Genomic DNA, 18,974 nt, shown 5'->3' on the forward strand with positions numbered 1-18,974 from the left:
GACCCTGTCTTAAAACAACAACAACAAAATTAAGACTACTCATGGAGTAACTCAGAACCACACCTCTGATCTAGACAAGCAGGAATACTAAGAAATCAAAGCTACGGTACCTAAACACTGTAGCCACAGTCATGGAGGACACCATGGTCAGGGAGCTGCAGAATCCTACCATGCTGCTCAACAAACATGACAGGTGTTGGAAGCCAACCTTTAGCAGAAAGTGGCTAGAAAGCAGCTATCCACATGCTAGCCACGCCTCCAAGGCTTACATCATATCCACGCACCTACAAGGGGCGTGGCAAAAGTGTATAAATACCCTAGATTTCCCTTCAAATAAAGAGACTTGATCAGAGACTTGATCAGAACGTTTGTCTTGTCTCCATTCCTTGTGTCTTTTCTCCTTATCCTCACTCTCTCTCCCTCTAGACCCTGACAATGGCAGTTTGAAGCCAGGCAGAGGCGGGCAGGCCACAACATAGTAACTAACCAGGCTTTTTAAGTCTTTTGTCTCAAGCCAGGTAGAGTGGAGCCGGTTGCAACAGACAGGTACACCTCAGATGCTTCTGATAGTCATAAAGCTAGAGACTGCTACAGAGGAAAAAAAAAAAAAAAAAAACTGGTAACCACGCCCATCAGCAGAAACACAGAAGCACCTACTGTTGGCCGAAGAAGCAGAAAGCCTCCAAGACAAATTTTACCTACTTTTCAACCTTAGATTACTCCAGCCCAGTGTCATAGGATTGCCTAATGATCTTCAGATTACCAACCTCAATCCTAAAAAATTAACTTTAAAATAGAGAATCTATTCAAGAAATATCTAGAAATAAGAAAGACTAAATTCAGGTCTCCATTAGCTGTTATTTACTTACTTTCTGACATTTTGGAGGTACCAGGAATAATAGTTTATTACTGAGGCAGATTTAATGATTCATAATCCAATCAACATCACTGATGCCTAGTCAAAGATGGCTGTTATTGTTGTTGTTTTGTTGTTGTTGTTGTTGTTGGTGGTGGTGATGGTGGTGGTGGTGGTGGTGGTGGTGGTAGTGATGGTGGTGGTTGGTTGGTTTGGTTTGGTTTGGTTTTTTAAGACAGGGTCCTATGTACCCCAGACTAGTTTCAAACTCCCTATACAGCCAAGACTGTCCTTGAACTCCTAATTCTCCTGCCTCCCAAATGCTTGTACTATAGACATGTGCCACTATATCCTACTATGAATTGATCTTTTTTTCTTATTTCAAACAATATCATCCTGAGCACAGTTTTCCCTCCCTCTGCTCCTCTCAACTATGCACCTCTCCTTTTCCCAGGTATAACAACGGAACCAGACATAACTAGTTACAATAAGACACAAATCCTCATATCAGGGCTGAGCAAGACAACCCAGTAGAAAGAAAAGGGTCCCAAGAGTAAGCAAACAAGTAAGAGACACCTCACTCCCACTGTTAAGAGTCCCTCAAAAACAGCATACTAACAACCATAACATATTTGCGGAAGACCTAGTACAGACCCATGCAGGCTCCATGATTGCCACTTCAGTCTCTATGAGCCCCTATGAGCCCTGGATAGCTGATTCTGTGGTCCCCCATCTCCTAGTGGTCCTCAATTCCTCTAGCTCCTACAAATGAATTGATTCTTATTCTTAGACGCCGCTCCCCCCAGTTGTGAAATCATGTCTCCCATTCTGTTACAGTGCTAGATTCTTCTAGGGATATGACTTCCTAGCTAGAGACTATTCTTGCCAGCCTCTCTTGCAGCTAGATATGGTACATGGCAAAGTTCTGGCCAATGATATATCTACATCATTTGTCATTTGTTCAAATGCAGGTGTGCTGAGTTAGTGTCTACAATCTACAGCACTATAAGACATGACTGGGTAGCGGACTGAAAGGATCTGGATCTAGATGATTTTTGGGAGCAGCTTCATCCCTCATGTAGACCTCATAATTCCTGGCTGTTTACATGGAAGGAGCAAACTTACATTATCCCTATGTAGTTTATTCTGAGATCTCTTGGTTATAGTATGATTGGAACCCCGCCTTTAACAGCTGAGCCATCTCTCCAGGTATGATAAATTTAAGTCTCAACCTCACATATCTATAGTGAGCCTGAGAGAAGGGAATTAGATTCCTCAGAACCATAGATTGGTTTCTTGAATACTGTTTGAACATGTATTACCTAATTACTGAAAATTTATTAATCAGTCATTAATTTGTTAGTGCCTTTGTGCCCTTGCCATATAAAAATCATTTTTTTCCAGGCAAGGTAACATAGCAATTCTTTAATTCTAGAACTCAGGCTGGGTGGTGGTGGCGCATGCCTATAATCCCAGCACTTGGGAGGCAGAGGCAGGTGGATTTCTGAGTTCGAGGCCAGCCTGGTCTACAGAATGAGTTCCAGGACAGCCAAGGCTACACAGAGAAACCCTGTCTCGAAAAACCAAAAAAGAAAGAAAAGAAAAAAAGAAAAAAAAGAAAAACAAAAAAACAAAAACAAACAAACAACAACAAAACAAAAATTCTAGAACTCAGAAGGCAGAAGCAGGTAAATCCCTGTGAGTTCCAGGCAAGTCTAGCTTACATAGAAAATTACAGACCAGCCAGGGCTGCATAGTTAAGATCCTGACTCAAAAGCAATTTTTAAAAATTATCTTCCTAAAAGTGGTTAAAAGCACTTGTTGGTTTTATAGAGAACCTGGCACCTATATGGTAACTTAAGAACCATACATAAATGAGTTCCAGGGGACCTGATGCTCTATTCTGACCTCCATGGGCACCAGGCATGTGAGTGGTGTACAAAGATACATGCAGGCAAACACTTACACACATAAAAAAAATTAAATAATTCTTTAAAAAAAGTTCCCCTAAGTAAAACTTTCTTTGTCAACGTGTATTATTTTTATGTCTCTGATACTTTGTTGTAGTGAATTAATTAAACTGCTTTAAGCTCCTGGCAGGGTGCCTTGACTAACTCAATAGTTAGGCACTTCTAAAACTCCCCCAGCCAGCAAACACTCCCCTCCAGCATTCCTAACTTAGCACCTCCTAAGTCTATATTTTATCTTTGCTGCCCTGGCCCCTTCTGAGTGGCTCCCTATCTTTGCAGCCTAAGACACTTCTGGGCAGCCCTTCTGGGGGCCACTTTCCTTCTTGTACCTACATTTCGGATATTATTCCCTCCCAGCACGGTCTGTCCTACCCCTTCTCATGGTGGACCCTTTCTTCCTCCTCTCTTCCCCCTGGGAACCTAGAAGTCCCACTTCTTTCATCCTACCCAGCCACTGGCTGTTGGTTCTTTATTGATCAATCAAAAACCAATTGGTGACAGGGAATTTCAGCATTTGGAGAGCAGATTCCCAATTTGGAGGGTTGAGTTAAGACAAAGCATTAGAACCAATTCCCAACAATACTTTATACAGCAGAGACCTAATAAGCATTAAGTTTAACCGAATGCCTTCACTGTAACTAGTTTCTGACGAAGTGTGCCTTTGACTACAACTTCAATGCTATGATTTCTGGGCGGTAACGGTGATGGGGAAGATCGTAGCTGAGGCACTTCAGCTTGTTGAGTAGACAGTGTGATTTCAGGGAGAATATCTCTTCGCCCTCATTTCTCTTTCCCACTGTGTCTGAACTACCACATAAGTGGTGGAAACACAGATGGTGTAACCGTTGTCGTCATTGCCTAAGTCTTCGTACAGATAAGAACTCTCGCCTTGGATATAGAGACTATGTCTGATTCATCTTTACAGCAGTGCCCGCCACAGTCTGGTGCTGCAAATGGGTAACTTAAGCCAGCTATAGTGGCTCGTGCCTACAATCCCCGCATGTGAAAGGCCAAGGAAAGAGGATTCCATGAATTTAAGGTCAACCTGGGCTACACTATAAATTTCAGATCACGGGGGGGGGGGGGAACAAAAATGGGGGGGAAGGAAGAAGGGAGGGAGGGAGGGGGTTAGTCAATGGACAGAAAGGGGTTCAAGCAGAACCACATGAAGTAACTAAAATAAATGTAATTAACTTTGAGGCAGCAGATGACAACATAGATTTGACTTGTCATAAAATTATCGTGCTGTAATTAGATTTATTTTACTTAGCTGTTTAAAGATTTCTTTCCACTTCCAGACGGTGGTGGAAATATCAAATGTCTGAGGACTCTCAGCTAAAATGAAAAGCACTCTCTAGGAAGATAAACTTTTCTTTTAGATTTACTTATTTTATGTATGTGAGTGTTTGTCTGTGTGTATGTATGTCCACCACTTACATGTCTGGTGCCACAGAAGTCAGAAGAAAGTGTTGGATGCCCTGGGACTGGAGTTATAGATGGTTGTGAGGCACCATGTGTATGCTGGGAGTTGAACCTGGGTCCTCTGCAGGACCATCAAGTGCTCTCAACCTCTGAGCCTAGAGCCACTGTTGCTCTGGGATGCTACACTAGCTGCACTAAGCTGCACTAAGCTGGTCGGGGGCTGTCTGGCAAATGAAGTGCGGGGTACTTCTGGTGGCTTCAGGCGATCTCTTCCCAGGCAGTGTTACAGCTCTGTGACAGATGCTCTCAGATGATAGAGTAATGCTCACACACCCTTATTCCTTCTGGATAGGATCTTATACACTTTTGGCATGGGTTGGGTCTGACAGCAGGTGTTTCCTATTGGCTTGTCCTGAGATACCTCATCTACATGAGGAGGGACTTGTGGGTGCTGCCCCTATGTGACTGATGACCACATGGGGGGGGGGGGGAGCTGTGGCTACATGACAGGGGCCTGGAGTCAGGAGCAGGCAAGGCTCCTGTCGTCCCTTCTGGGTCTCCAGGGCTTCAAGTCCTAGCTCAACCTTGCCAGGTGTCCTCTCACAGTCCACCACCCCACACTGAGCCATCTCTCCAGCCCCTACTTAGAAGAATTTGAATACAATCCAAACTATTATAAGAGCTGGGCAGTGGTGGCACACTCTTTTAATCCCAGCATTTGGGAGGCAGAGGCAGGGGGGGTTCCGAGTTTGAGGCCAGCCTGGTCTACAGAGTGAGTTCCAGGATAGCCAGGGCTACAAAACCAAACTGCCAGGGTTGTCTTTAAAAAACAAAAAACCAAAAAAAAAAAAAAAAAAACTACTATTATAAGAACCATAAACATGTGGGTAGTCATACAATTATTGATGACATGTAAATGTATAAAAGCCATTAGAAAAATTGTCTATATGTACAAAAAGGTGAGTATAAGAACTTTGTGACAATAAAAAATGTTATTTAATGGAAAAAATTTAAAGTATAATTCAAAATTCTCTCTCCCTCCCTTCGTCATCCTTGTGTGTGTGTGTGTGTGTGTGTGTGTGTGTGTGTGTGTGTGTAGGCAGTATGGCAGTATGTACCAGGGTTTCTTGTCCTTGGCACACTGACATCCAGAGTGTGTTCCTTCTCTGCTGCTATAGAGCTGGAATGTTTGGTGGTGCTCTTGACCTCCATATCTTACAGAGCTGGTGGTTTCTTTCCCTACTCAGAAATGTCTCCTGATAGCTCCCACTCTGTCCTATGGAGCAAAATCAATTATAGTTGAAAACTATAACTATATACTCCATGATCAAAGCTATATGAAATTTATGCATAAACAGATAAAACTAGTAGTGATGAGACAAGATAGAACTTCGTCAGTTGGGTGGGGACCTTGTGCTGGTTGGTGGTATCAACTTGACCAGATATGGATATACCTTAAAGGAGAGAATCTTACTTGAGAAATTTCTGCATAGGAGTGGTCTGTAGACAAGTCTGTGGGGCATTGTCTCCACTGATGATTGATGTAGGACAGACCAGCCCACTGGGGTAGTGCTGCCCTTGGGCAGGTAGTCCTGGGTGGTAGAAGACACAAAACTGAGCAAGCCAAGGGGAACAAGCCCATTCCTCCATGGTCTCTGCTCAGTTCCGGTCTCCAGGATGCTGCCTTGAGTTCCTGCCCTGACTTTCCTGGATAATAGATTACAAGCTAGAAGATGAAATAAACCCTTTCCTCCTCCTTTTGGGGCAGGGTGTTTATTACAACAATAGAAACCCCAAGACCAACTCCAAAACATCAATTCTAAAAGGCCAGGGGCATCAGAAAAGTTCCGGTGACTGGTCCTTATTATCCCTCATCCCACCTGGATGCCATATTTGAACATATGACTGAAACTGAGAGACAGCAGCTGGATAGCTCATAGCTCATCCAAGTGGACCGATCAGCATGTCCCCTTCCCATGCTCCCCCCAGTTTCTGCCATAAATCTTAAAAAAAAAAAAAAAAAAAATCCCCAGAGTAGCAGTTCATTGGCATGCTACTACTGCACAGGAGGAAGTCTCCCTTCCTCCTCTGCCCTCACCTGTGAACTCATAATAAACTCCTTTCTAAAGCCCACTCTCTGTGGTCCAGGAATATCCTCCCTCTAATTTGCTAGACATGAATCCAGAGGCCTCTTTTATGACCGTGAACATTTGACACTCTTGAGTTTAAGCCCACTTGAAGCGTAAGGAAAGGTCTGCTTCGAACTCAATGACACCTCACATTTTCCTGCAAACAGAAGCAAGTTCACAACAACTTTTAAAACATTTTTAGTAAGATGATGAAGTTAGGGCTGGAGAGATGGCTCATCGGTTAAGAGCACTGACTGCTCTTCCAGAGGTTCTGAGTTCAAATCCCAGCAACCACATGGTGGCTCACAACCATCTGTAATGGGATCTGATGCCCTCTTATGGAGTGTCTGAAGACAGCTACAGTGTACTCACATATAATAAATAAATAAACCTTTTTAAAAAAAAGATGATGAAGTCAGGGCTTTAGAACATTCTCTTTAAGAAACCTGATTTAGATGATTGCAAAATCCTTTTTAAGAAAAACCATAAAACCCCAACTGGTGTGTGACTCAGCTAGAGAAGGGCAGACTGACTCATTTGGACTGAATTCCACTTTCTGAGGAATACTTCTTGGAGCATCCCCAATTTCAGAACTGCCACTGATTTCTAAGGAAATTTTATATAAGAAAAAAACTAAATTCTGGATTTTTAATCACTGACACCCATCACTGGAAGTGAATAAAGTACATAACATATGTTTGGCTTCAATTGGAAAGTTACTTAAAACATATTGACAATTTCTAATTTTATTTTTTTTACAAAGTGTTTAAGGATTACAGCCTGTAACATTTGCAGAACACAGTGTTCATTTTCCCATGTAATGGATGTGAGCACAAGAAACAAAACTCCAGTTATGAACACGGGCTGAGTAATGCAAGTATATAACACAGAAATAAAGAATGTGGGCCCTAATGCAGTAGGAATGAGAAAATGCAAACCCACTGCCGACATTCATATAGCTGCTGTGTTCTTTGTACCATTCAAACACACAAATAACCGTTTTCAGATTGCATAATGCTTTTCTGAGAAGCAGGTGCTTGTGAGACTAAATCTTGACAGAGAAATAGGCCGAACAGTTGGCATACTCTCTCTTCTAGTCAAATATTTGAATCAATAAATGAGCAGATGGGTGTGCTATGCTTGCTATGCCTTGAGGCTTGGGAAATTGGAAGCTGAGTATAAATGGGAAAGAGAGGTTATAAGCAATCTGGAGGGCTTGGTAGAACTTCCTGAGCATACACAAGGTCTGAGCTTCAATCCCCAGTATTAATTAATAAAAACAAACCTGCAGAGGGCTGGGAATATAGCTCGGGTGGTCTACTGTTTGCCTAGCATGTGAAGTTCTGGGTTCAGTTCCTAGAGTTTTATAAACTGGATATGATAGAATACATTTGTCATGTGGCAAGAGGAAGATTAGAAGTTCAAGCTCATGCTTGGCTGCTCAGTAAGTTTGAGGCCAACCTGGAGTTACAGTCTTTCCTCAGTCTGGTGTGTCTGATGAGTTTTTGGACCTAGTTCTCCTGATGTGCCCATGTGAAAAACAGCACTAGGTAAAGTCAGCCATAGGTCAGGAAGCAGAGCAAGAAACCAGTTGACAAGGAGAGAACATAGGATTATGTAGGGTTCAGTTTTTTAAAACCTACTTTCATAAGGGTTCTCAAATGCTCTAACCTCCCTTCTAGCCCACCCTCCACCAAAGGTAGGAAAGAAAAGACAAGGGTATGTGGACTTGTTTAGAAGTAACTCCTGGGGCAATTGTAATCTGTTTGTCAAGACACCAGTAGTCCAATTCAGTAGTGTCAGGATACCAAAAAGTAATCAGCAGTTGTGGCAAGATCCAGCAGAAACAGCCAGATCTCTGCAGAATGGGTACGAGTCAGCAGAGCAACCAGAAGCAGCTAGGACACCAGGAGAAGCACTCTGGCACTGGCCGATTGAGTCATCTTTATACTCTCTCCAAACATCATGCGTCCACCTCAGCAAAACACCACGTGAGTCTGCATCACATGACACAACCAGAAACTTCTACTTCGGGATTACTAAGAAAAACCATAGAGAGTAAAATGGAGCACAAATAGAGAGACATACAGGAAGTAGAAGGGAAGGACATTGAATTGGAAGTTTTCTGAGACTCCATAGAGAGGGCGTTTGTTCTGAGGAGGAAAGTCAGCTGGGTTCTTTCTCTGCCTCTCAGCTAGCATGCTCTCACTCAGACTCTGGCTCCCAACTCTTCATTAGTAAAATCAAAGGATTGAGATTTTGTTTAAAAGAAAACCAGGGGTCTATTGTTTCAGTAACGTGCTAGACCAAGCGATGGACACAGTGGCTTTTTCGAATATCTCCAGGGAACTGAGAAAGCACAGGGCATGAGCAGACTTGTTCCTAAGAGCATGCAAGAAACCAGCCCTGATTACCCTGTGGAGATCTGGGGTAGGGATACCACTGAAGGCTTTCAGGTAGACATGTATGTTTAAATGGGACTTCTTTGGTTCCTGTGTGTTGACTAAGTATGGTAACAGGGAGAGCACATCTGATTCACTAAACAGTATATCACTAATCCAAGCTCTAGATTCCATATGGTTTGCATACCTTGAATTTTTTTTTTTTTCAGAAAAGTTGACTATGAATACAATGTCATTGTAAGAAAAATATAAATTGAGGCTAGGCTACACCTTTAATCTGCTAGGCCAATGTTCTACCACTGAGCTACACCCTTAACCATACAGCTAATTTTATTATTGTTGATGTTGTTGTTTGAGAGAGTTTCTCTGTGCACCCCTCTGGCTGTTCTGGAGCTTGTTATGTAGACCAGGCTGACCTCAAACTCACAGAGATCTACCTCCTTCTGCCTCTCAAGTGCTGGACTAAAGGTGTGCACCCCTCTGCCTGGCCAGCTATTATATTTTTAAGCTCATATTTATGAAGCATCCAGAGCAAGCCTATAATGGCACCACTCCTTCAGGAACTATGATCATCATTCCCAATTAAAATTTATAGAAGACAACATAGAATAAATTCATATGTTCATTCTGAAAGTTAGAGTGTCTTATACTGAATGACACAATGTTAGAGAACATGCTAGCCAGTATTAGGGTGAGATTCTAGTACATCCTTGGTAAGTGAATTTATAATAGATAACTAACCCTGCCTTTTTAAAACCCAATCTGGTCCCCTTCTTTCCCATGAGGCACTCAAGTTACGCATCCCAGTTGAGACTGAACTCCACCCCTGGACCATGAGACAGTCTTTACAAGAGTGGGTAAGTGACCCAAACAATCCAGCTGCCTCTGCCTTCCTCTTCACGTTGATTTCTTCACAGACACAAACATGAGCTAAGCACAGAGCACCAGCGTTTTCCCCATGTTCCTTGTCAGTTGCAGTTGCAGGGCTTGCTGCGCTGCAGGGAGAAGCCCCCATGGAGCTGTGAGAGGCTCTCAGCTGGGAGATAAGAACCTCTGGTGCTCTCCAGAGCCTGGAACCCATTAGTCTGAAACCTGATCTCTATTGATCCTCTCTCTCTTCCCAGGGTTCTCTTGTGATTCACCAAGAGCAGTGAGCTCCAGTTGTTCCAGTCTGTACCAGCAGATTTTTTTTTTCTGAAAACATAAAACTAAAACAAAACCAAACACCACCATTTCCCCATTTGGGGTTCCTGAGGTTTCTACCAGGCCAGTGGTGGTGCCATTGAAATAACTCGAGAGATCCTAAGAACATAAAAGCAAGTGGTTCATTTTGGTTTTGTTCATTTTTGCCAAAGCTCAGAAGAAAGACGGCAGGTTGGAGGTACCAACAATCACTTTCAAACCTACAGCACTTAAGACTAAATAAAATTTAGTAATTTTTTTTTTATCCTTTGAGAATTTGATACATGTATACAACATATTTTGTTCTTATACACTCCTCTCTACTGTTTGCCTCTAACCCCCCAGGGCCCACTGACACATTCCCTCTAAACTTCACGTTCCTCTTATGTCATCACCATCATTATCATTATTAATGGCAGCCTGAACGTACTAAGGGGTGTGAGACCATTCGCAGGGTCTTATTTTCCTCATGATATTACATTTTTAGATAACGTTGCCCAACTGTAGACTAATGTGAGTGCTCTGAGCACCTATAACACTATGATGCACAGCAAGTTGTCTATTCAAAACAGAGGGTAGAGAGAGAGAAGAGGAGAGGAGTGGAGAGGAGTGGAGAGGCGAGGAGAGGAGAGGAGAGGAGAGGAGAGGAGAGGAGAGAGAGAAGAGGAGAAGAGAAGAGAAGAGAAGAGAAGAGAAGAGAAGAGAAGAGAAGAGAAGAGAAGAGAAGAGAAGAGGTGTGTGTGTGTGTCCCATGGAGGCCAGGAGAAGGCATCAGATCTCAGATCCCCTGGAGTTGTAGTTACAGGCAGTTGTAAGCCACTTGTTGTGAGAACTAGACAACTCACGTCCTCTGCAAGAATAAGTGCTCTGAACGTCTGAGCCATCTCTCCAGCCTCTAAGCTTTCTTCTTGATATTATTCTTTTATCAAAATAACAATAAAAATAAAGCTGGGTATAATAGCATAATAATGCACACATTTGATCTCAGCAGGAAGCAAAGCCAGGCACATCTCTCTGAGTTTAGGTCCAGTCTGTTCTTCCTTGTGAGTTGTAGGCTATCTAAGGTTACATATGAGACCCTATCCCTAACCCACAATAAAGAAAACTAAGATATCACTCTCTCATCTCTGATACAAACCATTTGCACAACTCCTTTCCAGCTACTCTCCCAGCTGCTAGCTAAACCATCTATCACTTTGTCTATAATTATGGATTATGTCACTTCATGTGGTCATTGTCATGATCATAAAGAGAGGTTCCTTTGCCAGAAGTAGAGGGAGAGTAAACCAACACACCACAGCTTGGTCCCACCACACTCTGGGTCCCTCTGCTTTCCTGCTCACATAAGCACACACTTTTCTTCCTCCTACATAATAGAGGGTCTCCCCAAATTTCTCTGTTTGACCAAAACTGTCAAATTTGGTTAAGTCTATGAGAGCAAGATTTCTTTCACTGAGAAGCAATTTGAGTTCCTGCCACAATCTGCTGAACTATTCAGCCCTTCTTAGGCCAATTATTGGCATGTCCACTATCATAAATCCTGGGATTCAAAATCACACACCAGCTGTCGATGGTGACTCACATCTTTAAAGCACTCAGGGAAACAGAGGCAGGCATATCTAGATGAGTTCTAGGCCAGCCAGGATAGCCAGGGCTACACAGACAAACCCTGCCTTGAAAAAAACAAACAAACACATAAAATCACACACCATTTACACACACACATTGCAGACACACACTCAACTGACACATACACCAGAGACACACCTTCCTACACACTACAGACACACAAATAAACAGACTGATAGACATATGTTACAACACACATGCTTCACAGACACATTCCACTGGCACATACATATTCTTTTTTCCAGTCACATATGGAGTTATCAGAAAAAGGAACTGAGTATAATGACACCAACTTCTAAACTCAGGAGGTTAATGCAGAAAGATTTCAAGATCCAGAGTAGTCTGGGTACATAGTGAGATCTGTCCCCAAACAAACAGACAAAGGAGAAACAGAAAACATAGTAGTTTGTGGCAGTTTGTGCCTTCTTGCCCGGACTGGCATAGCCTTGATAGGGACAGAATGACATGGTTCCTGCCCTTGGGAAAGGGCCAGCAGGCGTGGGCCTCATCAGTTCAATGGTTGCTGTGGGCATAAGGCTTGTTTGTATAAATAATATGCATATTTTCATGATCCTTCAAGTAATGTCCTCCCTGTTAACGTTAATGACTACATGATAATCAGAGACAGCATGAGTCAAGAGGTGAGGGTATGACCGATGTCTCAGCAAAATGGTAAATGCTGGGACCTTCAGACAGCCATTAAGGCTGTGGGAAAGAACTCTAAAACTATGGGTTCAAAATATATAATTTCTCAACTATGCAAAAATATAAGGGTGCAATATGAATTGTATAAGGGGCTTCACAAAATTAAAGGAACAGAGGCAGCTGCACTATAAGCCAGCTTGTCAGAAAGATACAAAGACAGGCAGATAAAAATGCAGGCAGATTCCTGAGTTCAAGGTCAGCCTGGGACAGAGCTAATTTAGGCCCAGTTGTGGTAGAAGTGGTAACTTCAGGACAGTCTTACTCAGCTAGTTTATCATCTGTGCTTAACAGAGGCAGGCAGATCTCTGAATTCTTTTGCAATGTTAAAAGAAAATGTGTGCTTGCTGTCTCCTAAGAATTAAGGGACTGGAACGAGGGGATGCTGACTCATAAAGGAAGCCTGGAGTAAATGACTGGATTGATACATAAAATAAAAGACTGGACTGCAGGACAGGAGCTATCCAGAGAATTTTTTTAGAATAGCAAGAAACTTCTTGGAGAACTGCCTCTAGCAGAAAATCTGGATCTCCAGAGAAAGCAGATCAGAGAAAAGAAAAGCAGAACAGAGAGAAAGCAGGCTGGAAAGCTGTCTGGAGCAGAACATAAGCTGCCAACTTCAAGTCACGATTTGACTTCAAGTCGTTTGTTTTTACCGCTCCAGACACCCCTTCCTCAGAACCTCTCACCAAGCAGAGGCTGGTCCTTGGCACCTGCCCCCACAGTCAGTAAAACGGTAGGAAGAGAACATATCATTTAAATATTTAAGGGCCAGCATTGTGACTCAATAGATAAAAGCACTATGGATTTGTGTTCGATCCCTGGAAGCTACACAGCAGGAGAGAGCTAACTCCTTTAACTTCCATATGTATACCATGTGTACCTACACAGTACACACACATAAATATAAATAAACATTTCTGTCATTTTATTTAATTTTATTTGTTTATTTATTTTATGTGTATATGTCTTTTGTCTGCACACCAGAAGGCATGAATCTCATAGGACTATAGTTATAGAGGGTTGTGAGCTCCAGTGTAAATCCTGGGAATTGAACTCAGGACCTCTGGAAGAGCAGCCAGTGTTCCCAATCGCTGACTCATCTCTCTAGACCCTGTTGTTTGTTTTCTTTGAAACAGTGGATCTCCAGGAAAGTCTGACTGGCCTAGAACTCATGAAGATCCATCTGCTCTGTCTCCCAAGTGCTGAGATTAACGACTAGCCCCACATCATCTGGCCAACAAATTTGTTTTCTTCTTTGTTTGTTTGTTTGTTTTTTGAGACAAGGCATCTCTGTGAATAGCTCTAGCTGTCCTGGAATTCACTATGTAGACTAGGTTGGTCTCAAACTCACAGAGATCTGCCAGCTTCTGCCTCCCAAGTGCTGGGATTAAAGGCATATACCACCACTGCCCAGCATATCACTTTAAAAATGTTTCATCTCTCAACAAGACAATGTAGAGGAAACAGAAACAAAGCCTCCATGTTCTGAAATTAGAGGATCTTCAATAATAAGGTTGGTTCAGCACTTAGTCCTCTTACAGAAAAGCCTTTTCAGCCACAGTCCTATAAAACAGCCTGTAATATGAGTCAATCTTGAGAATTGATGAAAATCAGATTCTTGGAGAAGAGTGGTATTTATGTCCAAGAAGTAAAAATATTCTTGCTTCTATAATGAACCAACTCTAGCTATAATGTTATTGCCTGGTATATGCATGCCTTTAATCCCAGCACTTGGGACACAGAGGTAGGTAAATTCAAAACCAGGCTACATCTTCAGCATCAGGCCAGCCAGAGCTGGGAGCCCAGATATAGGTGCTGGGAACCAAATCTAGGCTCTATGTAATAGTGGGAGGTGCTCTAAGCAGCTAAATTCTCTCTCCAGGCCCCATTTTATTACAGTTTTAGAGAAAAAACAAAAAACATTACAAAACAAAACAGAACATGCAAGCTGTGGGAGGAAGAAGATGAAGAGTCTCTCGTGCTTTTTAAATTAGGCAAGCAGTTGTTAGGGTGCAGGGGAAGCTTAGGTCTTTAGAGAAATGACAAGAAAGTACAGCGTGTAAGGGAAAGCATGCTTAGAAAAAGAAATGAAGAACAAGGAACCGTGATTCTTTTTGAGTTAGAACTCAGAAAAGCCTGCAGGCTTAACGCTAAAAATCTGCAAGCTTCTGGGACACGTAAGTCCTCCCATCTCCTTAGTTTGTCCTCAGGTAAATCAGGGTCCAGAGGGTGGTGTTAGTATTCCGTCTAAACTCCACCTCCCCAGTTACCTGGCAACAGCCAGGTATGCTCCTCCCCACAATTACCTGGCAACAGCCAGGTATGCTCCTCCCCACAGTTACCTGGCAACCGCCAGGTAGCCTGATCCACTATAAAAGGGGCTGCTTGCCCCCTCCTCTCTCTCTTACTCCCTCTCTTCTTCTCTTGCTCTCTTCCTCTCTTACCCTCTTGCCTCTCTGTCCCCTCCCCCATCTTTCTCTCTCTCCACGTGGTCATGGCCGGCCTCTACTTCTCTTCTCTCCCCACCTTTGCCCTTTCCCCTGAATAAACCTCCTCCCCCTTGAAACCGCATGGTCTGGAGTGGTCTGTTCTGAGCTGCGGTCGGACTTCTTCTTAAAACAACAACAGGTGGTCTCCTGACCAGGTGATTGAGAGACACAGAAGGGTCCATAGTAAGTGATGCTGTGATCTAACAGGATCAGAATGTCTTGTGTCTACCCAGGGCCAACCAAATGAGTAACTCAGGGGGTTGTTTGGTTGTTTTGTTTGAGACAGGGTTTCTATGTAGCCCTGGCTGTCCTGGAGCACACTATGTAGACCAGGTTGGCCTCAAACTCAAAGTGATCCTCTTGCCTTTGCCTCCCAGTGCTGGATCCAAAGCTGGATACTACCACACCTAGACTAGATTTAAAAAAAAAAAAAAAAAAAAAAAAAACCCGGAAGAAAAGTTCTCCAATAATGCACTTCAACAAAGCTCTGATAGCTCCAACTTTTCATATGGCATTTAAACTTTAAGGAAAGGAAAAGCTGATGTCGGCCTTTCCAGTGTGGATTGGATTGCTTTCTCACGGACCGCACTTCCTGTTTACCTGATCTACACTACCTAACAACAACTTCCCATGAAACGGATCAGAACAGTTAGCCCTACAATACCAACTATTTCATATCAGTTAAAATTATGCTTTAACCACAAGAAACAAAACTCTCGACTACTGTTGCTTATGCCTAGCAGTTTATTTTTGCCTCACAGTAAGAATATGGGAAAAGCAGCTGCAGGGTTTGGTTCAGTGTTCTAATTCCAGCAGTGCCGCAGTTCTGTGCGTTTCTTCCCCTCCCCCCTCATGGTGCCAGATGACTCATGCGTTTTTTTCAGGAGTCACATCCTGTTGGAAGCGACAGAGGGAAAGAGGAAGCCAAATTGAATGCTAGCTATATACATCCCTCACAGTGTCACCTTATAGCCAGAAACATGCTACACGGCCTGCCAGTTGTCTGGGAATCCATGCCAAGAAAGGCTGCTCTTACAGCCATAAGGACAGATGCTCAGGGACATAGTCAAGATGGTGGCCCAGGGATTAAAACTGCATGGCTCTGGGGCGGTAGGAGAAAGGAGCCTCGGATCCAGGTGGTGTTCAAAATTTTTGGCTGGTATTTTCTGAGAATGATGCACCCTAAGTAAAAATGTTCCCTCCTCCCAGGCTCTTTGGGGGCACTGTCCCACCACTGATAGAGGTGACAGCTTTGCCCATTCACTTTCAGTCATGGGGTTTCTGTATACAGTGCTATGTCCCAGTGTAAGTGGCTGACTGCCCTTTCCAAATTACCCTCAAGCCAGTGTTGACAGAGCTTCCCTGAGTCCTGTCTGTTACTCTGGTATGGCCTCCATGAGCCCCCTCTGAGTCTCTGAACATGCAACAGGCTAAGTTAAAGACTTTTCATGTATCTACCTCATGTAATTCTTATGGCAACTGTATCAGTTACATTTTGTTTTGTTTTTGTTTTGTTTTTGTTTTGTTTTTCAAGAAAGAGTTTCTCTGTGTAGCCCTGGCTATCCTGGAACTCCCTCTGTAGACCAGGCTGGCCTCAAACTCAGAGATCTGCCTGCCTCTATCTCCTTAGTGCTGGAACTAAAGGTGTGAGCCACCCCCACAAGGCTATATCAGTTACTTTTCTATTGTTACTCTGACTATGACCAAGGCAACCTATAGAAGGAAGAACTTATTTTGGGTTTCGGGTTCTAGAGAGCTAGCATCCACAATAGCAGAGCAGAGGCAGCAGGCTGCAGGCAGTAGAAGCAGGAGCTGAGAGCACACCCTAAGCAGGAAATAAAGAGCATGCTTGGAATGGCAAAAGCCTTTTGAACCTCCTAGTGACACACCTCCTCCAACAAAGCCACACCTCCCAATCCTTCCCAAACAGTTCCACCAATTTAAGCACCAACTATTCAAGCATGTGATCCTTATGGAAGCCAAATATTATTTAAACCACCACAACAACCCTAGCAAGTAGACAGCAAAGGAAAGCAAGGACTTCTCAAAGACCTGTTTCCCTGTTCTCCAGATAGAGCTGAGAGTCTGGGACAACCAGAAGTGAACAAACACTCCATCGACTTGTACAGAAAAGAGTCTCCTTCTCATACAAGACAGTTCCTGGCCAAGCTAGGGAAAAGCTAAAGACCCAGCAGCCCTGCTTTCACTCTCTCGCCCCATTCACCAACAGCCTTTCTGATTGGCTCCATTCACTTTGCTTTTAACAAGTATTCATCATTATTTGTCCCTAACCTACAAGCTACATAGAAGATGTTTCAAGGAATGCAATAGTGAGTCTCTCTCTCTCTCTCTCTCTCTCTCTCTCTCTCTCTCTCTCTCTCTCTCTGTGTGTGTGTGTGTGTGTGTGTGTGTGTGTGTGTGTGTGTGTATGCATGTATGCATGGATACCTAAAGACATCATATCTCCCTGGACCTGGAGTTAAAAGTAGTTGTGAGCTCTCCAATGTGGGTGCTGGGAACCAAACTTAGGCCCTCTGCAAGAGCAATACATGCTCCTAATCACTGAGCTATCTCTCCTGCCCCTAAAAGAATTTTATCACCACTACTACCATCACCACCACCACCATCATCATCATCTTTTTGGTTTTTTGAGACAGGATTTCACTGTGTAGTCCCTGGCTGTTATCCTGGAACTCAGTCAGTAGACCAGGCTGGCCTCCAACTCAAAGATATCTACCTGCCTCTGCCTCCCAAGTGCTGGGATTAAAGCCGTGAGCCACTACTACTTGATTTCTCTCAAAGAACTTTTAAAAACAACTAATAAGCCACTTACATGGTTCTGTTCCCTCAGAAACTTATGTAAATATCTCTCAAAGGCTCAAGAATAACTTGCATTTGGATTGGCAGTTTGTCATTTAAAAGAATATGTCAGTCACAACCAAGAATATAGAGAGTGAATATGAAAATAATGAAGAGAGTTCATTTGTTAGAGTGATAGAATTATGGGTAACCCTCCCTCCAGTGATTTTTGATTTATACTGTCATTATATAACAGTATCGGTTTGTTTGTTTCCTTGCCTAAGAAACAGGTTACAGCCAGATATGGTAGTGTATACCTTTAATCCTGGCACTCAGGAGGGTAGAGACAGGCTGTGAGTTTGAGGCCAATATGGATTACACAGAGAGTTCCAGGCCAGCCAGGGTTATACAGTGATGATGGGGGGGCGTGGCAAGAAGGAGATGGAAGAGAGGGAGAGGAGGGGGGGAGGGGGGGAGGGGGAGGGGGAGAGGGAAGGGGGAGGGGGAGGGGGAGAGGGACGGGGGAGAGGGAGAGGGAGAGGGGAGGGGGAGGGGGAGGGGGAGAGGGAAGGGGGAGAGGGAGAGGGGAAGGGGGAGAGGGAGAGGGGAGGGAAAGGGAGGGGAGGAGGAGGGGAGAGGAGAACGAACTGTGATTGTTAGAACCAGATATTCTTATAGTGCAAGCAACAGAAATTCACTTGAGCCAAAAGAAGCTCCACCTCTGTGCAAAGGGGAATTCAGAGCACAAGGAGATAAGAACGCAAGAATGTTACAAGGGACGAAAGGAAGATTTAACTCTAGACAACTAAGAAGGACTAGAATCTCCTGGAATGACAGCATATGCCTTTAATTTCAACACTCGGGAGGCAAATAGGCAGAGCTCTGTGAGTTCCAGCCAGCCGGGTCTACAGTGACTTTCGGCACAGCCAGGATTCCACAGGAACTGGACATCTGCGAGGAACTGGTGTTAGATGTCCGGAATTCATACGGGATAGTACTTTTGTAATTAAGACTTTGTCTCCCTCTCCATTCTTTCCCTCCATCTCTGCTCTCTCCATCTCTTCCTCAAGGTCTCTCACCGCTTTCTCCACATAGCCCCTCCTCCCTGTTTTACTCTCCGCTGTTTCATGGTTACGCTCTGATTCTCCATGTACAGAAGGCCAGACAGTTGGCCCCACGCTCACACACGTATTTGTTCTAAGTGGGTTTCAGTCCCTATTGTTAGGAAACAGGACCCATTAAATCTTGCTGCTTCGTCTAATCTAACCCAAATATCCAGTCAGGCAATCAGGCAGCATCAACAGGACTGTAGGATTCACTCTTGTAGACAGTTTAAAGATAAGGAGTCTTGCTGTCTTGGCAGAATCCTAAAAGATGTGTACATGGTAAAT

General features: G+C 43.6%; 1 long non-coding RNA gene across 1 annotated transcript; it reads left to right on the forward strand.

Moving 5' to 3' along the window:
* Positions 1 to 14,528: 14,528 nt before the first annotated feature.
* On the forward strand, positions 14,529 to 14,861 carry LOC143443981 (uncharacterized). Its single transcript, XR_013113441.1, has 2 exons — positions 14,529 to 14,579; positions 14,652 to 14,861. It is a non-coding gene; the product is annotated as an uncharacterized LOC143443981 (long non-coding RNA).
* The last annotated feature ends 4,113 nt before the right edge of the window (positions 14,862 to 18,974 follow it).

Source organism: Arvicanthis niloticus, chromosome 11 (genome assembly GCF_011762505.2).
Source record: "Arvicanthis niloticus isolate mArvNil1 chromosome 11, mArvNil1.pat.X, whole genome shotgun sequence".
NCBI lineage: Eukaryota > Metazoa > Chordata > Mammalia > Rodentia > Muridae > Arvicanthis > Arvicanthis niloticus.